This window comes from Pyxicephalus adspersus, chromosome Z, assembly GCF_032062135.1.
Source record: "Pyxicephalus adspersus chromosome Z, UCB_Pads_2.0, whole genome shotgun sequence".
Classification (NCBI taxonomy): Eukaryota; Metazoa; Chordata; class Amphibia; order Anura; family Pyxicephalidae; genus Pyxicephalus; species Pyxicephalus adspersus.
In genome coordinates, this window is record NC_092871.1 from 74,611,355 (window position 1) to 74,619,860 (window position 8,506).

The 8,506-nt window shown below is 47.2% G+C and overlaps 1 pseudogene; it reads left to right on the plus strand.

The window, feature by feature from the left end:
* Positions 1 to 7,377: 7,377 nt before the first annotated feature.
* LOC140344427 (PC-esterase domain-containing protein 1A pseudogene) lies at positions 7,378 to 8,183 on the plus strand (annotated as a pseudogene).
* The last annotated feature ends 323 nt before the right edge of the window (positions 8,184 to 8,506 follow it).

Here is an 8,506-nt window from a genome sequence, read left to right on the forward strand (position 1 = left end):
CAAAGTATTTTGCAGAGTTTCAAGCCATACAAAAAAATTCTACAATGTCTGGCCAAAGAGGAAGGGGCACCTTTGGCAGGGGTGGCAAGCAAAGCAGTATGAGTTTGTTTGTTGGTGGTGGGCGTCCATTATTACCACAGCATGAACAAGTGGCAGTAAAGTACATGACCCAGCCTGGGTCTAGTGATTGTACCCCCTGTTCATTCCAGTCCCAGACACAAGCCTCACAGGTGTCCCAAACAGTCCATGATACACCTGTTCCCCCTAGTTCTTCATCCTCGGCTGGAAAGTCTCGTGTACAGCAGTATGTAGAGAAGTCCCACTGAGGGGTTGGAGAGGCAGAGCTACAAGCATTTCTTCAAGATGTTCAGTTGTTTTACTCATCTGATGAAGAGAGTCAGTTCACAGGCTTTCCCCCCACTTACTTTTCACCCAAACACTCTGAGCCAATTCAAACTGGCTCCAAAAGGCTGCTGTTTCCTTTTGGCACACACAGGGAAACTGTCTCTTCTGATGGTGATGATGTCCATGATCTGACATGGAGCGAACAAGGAGATCATCAAAGCAGGAAGAAGAGGAGGAGGAAGAAGAGGAGGAGGAGAATGCTCAAAGGGGGAGAGGGAGGAAGAGGGTAAAAGTTGCTTACACTCAGCAGTCTTCACGTACCAGTGAGGCAAGTCATAGTCATCCATCATTGGAAGCTGTCACCACAGCTATGCCTTAACAATCGCAGGCCGCCACCACGAGCACCAGCTCCAGAGCACCTTTCGGCCCAGTTAGATGTTCGCCCGTGTGGGCATTTTTTAATGTCTATAGTGATAATGACACTGTGGTCATCTCCAAACTGTGTGCTCAAAAACCCAAACAAACTTGGAACAAGTTGCATGAGCACACATTTAAAAAGTCACCACTGGGTAACCTGGCAGGAACTCCTGGTCAAAGCACAGAGCTCTGTGCGACCACCTCCGCCCAAGAAGCAAGCTCAAACTGCTAGATCTTCCTCCGCTGCATTTCCTCTTTCTGACACCAAAGTTACCCGTGCTGCTGCCAGCAATTTGAGTGGGGCAATGCTCGGTAGTCGAGCATTACCTTTTTCAGGTTTCAAAAGCAGTGAGCAGGAGTTCCAACGCAGATCGTCTGCTGTTTGTCGCATTGCTACCAGTCAAGACCAGGCATCATTTCCATCCCCCACACCTTCTACCCCATCGTCCAATCTTTCTGTGGTTAGCATTAGCAGCATCCAAGCTTCCATCCCCCAGATGCTGGAGCGCAAGAGGATATATGGCCCAAACGACCCCAGAACAAAGTTAATCAATGCGGCAATTGCACAGCTGATTGGGTTAGAGCTCCTCCCTTACTGTCTGGTGGACTCTAATGCGTTCTTTTACGCATTCCTCTGCGTGAACCCAGAATACGTTATGCCTAAGGGACAGTATTTTGCAGAAAAATGTGTTCCTGCGTTGCAGGAACACATGCAGAGAAATGTGTCCATGGCCCTGCAGCACTTAATTTCTGGCAAGGTGCACCTGACAACCAACAGGCAAGGTCGTGTATGACAACGGGGCCAATCTGCTGGCAGCCCTGCCTTGTGGGAAACTCACACAACTACCTTGCCTGGCTCACGTAATGAACCTGATAGTAAGCGCTTCCTTAGGTATTACCCAGGCCTCCAGCCACTGTTGCTAAAGGCCAGAAAGTTGTCAGCGCATTTCCCCCAGTCGTACACAGCCAGTGCCAGATTGGTGGATTTACAGCAAAAGCTCAACCTGCCAGTGCACCGGTTAATTTGTGATGTGGCCACATGTTAGAATCCCACCTCTTACATGCTGCAGCAACTGGCTGAACAACAGAAAGCGGTGGTGGATCACGTGGCAGAGTCTGTTAGTTTCAGACCATCCTCATCATATGTCTGCTGGAACAGATGATTTTGGAGCTTGGACACGACACAGAGCAGACGTTGCAGGAAGAGATGACGTTTCAAACATCATCTCGGACATGCGTGCCTACTAGGCATAGTGCACCACAAATCCAGGAAGAGGAGGAGCTGGAAGAGGATGAGGAGGACATTGCAGACATTGGAGAATGGGAGGAAGGGGCAGAGGAAAATATTGAGGGTACATGGCATCCATCCTCCCAAACACAAAGCGACATGTTCCGTGGATGGCAAGACCAGGCGGAGAAGGAGGACGACCCTGTGTTGCTGTTCGATCCACAGGAGTGTGGGTCCAGAATTACTTCAGCTGTGGGAAGTTTGCAGAGTAAACTGATTAGTCGTCAACTGCTCCACAGCCTGCTGACACCTTGATGGGAAGAGCATGTTCACAGCCTTCAGAATCTCCTTCTACTCCTCCCCCTCGTGGCCCTCTACCTCTACTCTGTCTCTGAGGCCACTGTAGCTTTGTAATTTGCAAATTTGAGGCCTATATCCATTGTAACGGAGCTGTGATAATTAAATATTTGTATTTTTAGTAGAGAAATACATAAAAGTTTCTGTCCTTTTGGATAGATAGCAAGTGGTATCAAAAATAAATATCTGAATTTTTTTTACAGAAATACAGTTTTTTAAAGTTTTTCTGGCTTTTTTGATAGATAATTAAATATCTGTATTTTTTTAAGGAAATGTAATGAAACTGAAAATGTAATGTATATTTTGATAGCAAGTGGTATCAGAAATAAATATCTGTATTTTTTTTTACAGAAATACAGAAATGTTTCTGTTTAATTTGATAGATTGCAAGTGGTATCAGAATGAAATATCTGTATTTTTTTTTTTTACAGAAATACAGAATTTTTTATGGCAATTTTGATAGATAGCAAGTGGTATCAGAATTAAATATCTGTATTTTTTTTTTACAGAAATACAGAATTGTTTCTGTTTATTTTGAGAGATTGCAAGTGGTATCCGAATTTAATATCTGTATTTTTTTTACAGAAATAATGACATTTTTCTGTTTATTTTGATAGATTGTAAGAGTTATCATAGTTAAATAACTGTATTTTTGGTGAGAAACACAGAAATTTTTATGACTTTTTTTTTGAAAGATAGCAAGTGGGTTTAAAATTAAATATCTGTATTTTTTTACAGAAATCAAGAAAATTTTATGGGTTTTTGAAAGGAAACTAAGTGCTATAAGAATGAAATATCTGTATTTTGTATGGATAAATATAGACATTTTTCTGTCTTTTGTGATATTTTACAAGAGGTATCATAATTTAAGATACCTTTTGTCATCTATCATAAAAACATAAAAATGTCTGTATTTATAGAACAAAGTACAGCTATTTTATTGATAGCACTTAGTATCTATCCTAAAACTCTTAAAAATGTCTGTATTTCTCTCCAAAAAGTACAGATATTTCTTTCTGATCCCACTTTGCTATAGATCTCCAAAGCCATAAAAATTTCTGTATTTCTCCCCCAAGGATCGAGATATTTAATTCTTATAGCAACTGGTATCGATCCAAAAGACCATAAAAAATATCTATTTTTCTCTATAAAATACAGATATTTATCTGATCCCACATTGCCATATATCCCTAAAGCCATAAAAATGGATGTATTTCTCTATAAACAATACAGATATTTAGTTCTGACTTGGTATCTTGGTATCTATCCAAAAGGCCATAAAAAGTTATATATTTCTCTCCAAAAAATACAGATATTTGATAGCACTTGGTATGTATCTTAAAACCCATAAAAATGTATGTATTTATGTGAAACAAGTACAGATATTTAACTGTGATAGCTAAATATCCACAAATGATAAAAAATATTTGTATTTCCCCCCAGATTCAACCAAGCCCGTTAACTTTTATGTGGTTTAACTGGATAGTAGGTATGGATAGTGTGAATTTTGTTCATCCATTCATGTCTCAAATGGCTACAGCCTCTACACTGTCAATATAGGTGATGGCCTCAACAACTAATGAGGTCCTTGCTCCGTCACAGGGCCCACCACCTCCTCCTCGTGCTGTAACTGATGCTGCCGCCTGCCTAGTACCCGACTCTAGATGCCAGATACTAATGCCATCCACACTCCTTCTCAGAGCCCACTGCCTCCTCCTGCTGTAACTGATGCTGCCGCCTGCCCAGTACCCGACTCTAGATGCCAGATACTAATGCCGTCCAGATGCAGTCTCAGAGCCCGCCGCCATCTCCTCCTCCTGCTGTAACTGATGCTGCCCCCTGCTCAGTACCAAACCCTAGATACCAGATACTAATGCTACAGCTTCTACACTGTCAATAGAGGTGATGGCCTCAACAGCTAATGAGGTCCTTGCTCCGTCACAGGGCCCACCACCTCCTCCTTGTGCTGTAACTGAAGCTGCCTCCTGCCCAGTACCCGACTCTAGATGCCAGATACTAATGCCGTCCACACTCCGTCTCGGAGCCCACCGCCTCCTCCTCCTCCTGCTGTAACTGATGCGGACGCCTGCCCAGTACCCTACTCTAGATGCCAGATACTAATGCCGTCCACACTCCATCTCAGAGCCCACCGCCTCCTCCTCCTGCTGTAACTGATGCTGCTGCCTGCCCAGTACCCGACTCTAGATGCCAGATACTAATGCCATCAACACTCCGTCTCGGAGCCCACCACCTCCTCCTGCTGCAACTGGTGCTGCTGCCTGCACAAAACCAAACGCTAGATGCCAGATACTAATGCCGTCCACGCTCCGTCTCAGAGCCTGTCACCTTCTCCTCCTCCTGCTGTAACTTATGCTGCCACCTCCCCAGTACCCGACTCTAGATGCCAGATAATAATCCCATCCACACGCCGTCTCAGAGCCCACTGCCTCCTCCTACTGCTGTAACTGATGCTGCCACCTGCCCAGTGCCCAACTCTGAATGTAAGATACAAATGCTGTCCACACTCTGTCTCAGAGCCCACCGCCTGCTCCTGCTGTAACTGATGCTGCCACCTGCCCAATACCAAACTCCAGATGCAAGATACTAATGCCGTCCACGCTCAGTCTCAAAGCCTACCGCCTCCTCCTGCTGTAACTGATGCTGGTGCCTGCCCAGTACCCGACTCTAGATGCCAGATACCAATACCGTCCACACTCCGTCTCAGAGCCCACTGCCTCCTCCTACTGCTGTAACTGATGCTGCCACCTGCCCAGTACCAAACTCTAGATGCCAGATACTAATGCTGTCCACACTCCATCTCAGAGCCCACAGCCTCCTCCTCCTGCTGTAACTGATGCTGCCGCCTGCCCAGTACCAAACTCTAGATGCCAGATACTAATTCCATCCACGCTCCATCCCAGAGCCCACCGCCTTCTCCTCCTCCTGCTTTAACTGATACTGCCCCCTTCCCAGTACCAAACTCTAGATGCAAGATACTAATGCCGTCCATGCTCCATCTCAGAGCCCACCCCCTCATTCTCCTCCTGCTGTAACTGCTTCTTCCTGTCCAGTTCCCAGCTATAGATGTGGCCACTTACAAATGCTGTCCACACTCCGTCTCAGGGCGTAACACCTCCTCCTCATGCTGTTTTTGTTGCTGCCTTCACAGTATCCAGTACTCAGCTGTAGATGCCAGTTAATAATGCTGTCCATGCTGCATTTTACAAAGTTACAGCTACCAGATAGGAAATGGCAGTCCCCTACAGAGCAATGCCTCCTCCAGTAGCTACAGCTTCTACACTGTCCATGAAGGTGATGGCCTCAATATTTAATGCTGTCCTTGGTCCATCTCAGGCTTACCTCCTCCTCCTCATGCTGGTACAGCTGCTGCCTGCCCAGTACCCAGCTATAGATGCTGCCACTTACAAATGCTCTCCACACTCCGTCTCAGGGCCCAACGCCTCCTCCTCATGCTGTTACTGCTGCGGCCTTCCCAGTACCCAGTACCCAGCTGTAGATGCCAGTTAACAATGCGGTCCATGCCGCAATTTATAAAGTTACAGCTACCAGATAGGAAATGGCAGTCCCCTACAGAGCAATGCCTCCTCCAGTAGCTACAGCTTCTACACTGTCCATATAGGTGATGGCCTTAACCACTAATGCCGTCCTACCTCCATCTCAGGGCCCACCGCCTCCTTTTCCCAGTACCCAGCTAGATGCCAGTTAACAATGCCATCCACACTTCTCAGGGCCCACCGCCTTCCCTTCCTTCTGTTGTTACTGATGCTGCTGCCTGCCCAGTACCCAACTCTGGATGCCAGTTACTAATGCCGTCCACACTTTGTCTCAGAGCCCAGCGCCTCCTCCTCCTCCTGCTGTAATAGATGCTGCCGCCTGCCCAGTATCCGACTCTAGATCCCAGTAACAAATGCCGCCCATACTTTGTGCCAGAGCCCACCACATCTTCCTCCTGCTGTTACTGCTGCCGCCTGCCCAGTACCCAGTACCCAGCTGTAGATGCCAAGTAACAATGCTGTCCATGCCGCATTTTACAAAGTTATAGCTAGCAGATAGGTAAAGGCAGTCCCCTACACAGCTATCTCTCCAGTAGCTACAGCTTCTACACTGTCCAGATGGCCTCAACCACTAATGCTGTCCCTGCCCCATCTAAGGGCCCACCACCTCCTCTTCCCAGTACCCAGCCCTAGATGACAGTTAACAATGCCATCCACACTTCTCAGGGCCCACCGCCTTCTCCTCCTGCTGTAACTGATGCTTCCTGCCCAGTACCCAACTCTTGATGCCAGATACTAATGCCATCCACACTTGGTCTCAGAGCCCGCTGCCTCCTCCTTTTGCTGTTACTGCTGCTGCCTGCCCAGTAACCAAATCTGGATGCCAGTTACTAATGTCGTCCACACTTCGTCTCAGGGGTCACAGCCTCATCCCCCTGCTGTTCCAGTAGCTACAGCTTCTACACTGTCCATATAGGTGATGGCCTCAACCACTAATGCCGTCCTTGCTCCGTCTCAGAGCCTACCCCCTCCTCCTCCCGGTACCCAGCTCTAGATGCCAGTTAACAATGCCATTCACACTTTTCAGGGGTCACCGCCTACTCTGCCTGCTCTTACTGCTGCCGCATGACCACTGCCCAGTACCCAGCTCTATATGCCACACTAGACTCAAGCTCAACAGGGTCTTCTTTCCCCACTTTCACTAGATAGCAGGCCCTGAGATGGGGTGTGGAAGGCATTAGTAACTGGCATCTAGAGCTGGGTGTAGTGCATCTTTATTAACACCCTGAAGTGTGTAATGCAAGTGTGTATTCTGAAATTTGTGATTGGATGTAGAAGGCCACGTCTTCTGCTTCATCCATCGGTACCATGCTTTATCGGACTGAATTTCTGTGTATGTTACCCAGGAACAAGGAAGTGGGACAGCAGTCCCTTTGTACACGTCGGGCTGATGAGATGGGAGACACCGGTATGTGTAACGGGAACTGTGAAGGTACTGGATGACCACATTGAGCCATGAAATTATTCAGCTCAGCAGACGTCCAGAGACTTCTCCACAACAAGTATGTGGCCTTTCTGGGAGACTCCATTCAAAGATCCGTCAACAAAGATCTTGTGAAAATACTGCAGATTGTTGAGTCTCAGACTGAGAACCAGCTGATCGGGAAGGGTAAGATGTCATTTGCAAACGACACGTTGGGGGATCTCTGGTTGAAATGCACAATGGCATAATTTACCATGAAGTGCTTCATTACAGAACTGACCACCACCTTGCACGGTTCCATTTCCTGACCAGTGTCTCTTCGGAATACATAGAGAGTGTGCTGGTCGACTTTGAACATGGACGTCTGCCCAACGTTGTCATCATCAACTGTATAAAGGATGTAATCAGGTATCATGAGCAATCACTGGAATTGTACAAAACAAACCTCGACCACCTGTTTATTCAGCTTAGCGAGGTGCTGAGTCCCAAATGTCTGGTGATATGCAACATGGCCATGCCTGTTGCATTCAAAGCTGGTGAAGTGCTAGAGTACTCAATTCCTAATGTACACAGGGACATCATAGAGGGAAATTTATACTGCGCCACTCTGGCAGATTTGCACCAGTTTGATGTGATTGACATGCACTTCCACTTCCGCTTCAAGCTGCACTCCAGGGTTAAAGATGCCACCCACTCGAGTCGGCTGGCTCAGCGGAAGTATACCTGCATCCTGATGGCTCACATTGATCAAGCGGGGGTGTGCAGCAGGAACAGCAGGAAGAACAGGCAGTGGGCTCTGAGATGGAGCATGTACAGCATTGGTAACTGGCCTCTATAGCATGGGTACTGGGCAGGTGGCAGCAGTAACAGCATGAGGAGGAAGCTTTGGGCCCCGAGACGGAGCATGGACGGCATTAGAGGTTGAGGCCATCATCCTTTGAAACTGTAGAAGGTGTAGCTATTGGGTGGAGAGACGTTGGGTGGAGAGACGCTTGAGTTCATGTCCAGTGACGAACCTATGCAGTTGGGGGGAGCTACCTCTGAACCTGGGAATAGGAACTTTGGGCATATCGGGTCCATATCGGGTCTCCCTAGCTGAGACCAAGTTGCGTGGCTTGCAGCAGGGAAAGCGTTCTGCAGAGACCTATTGCTCTGAATTTA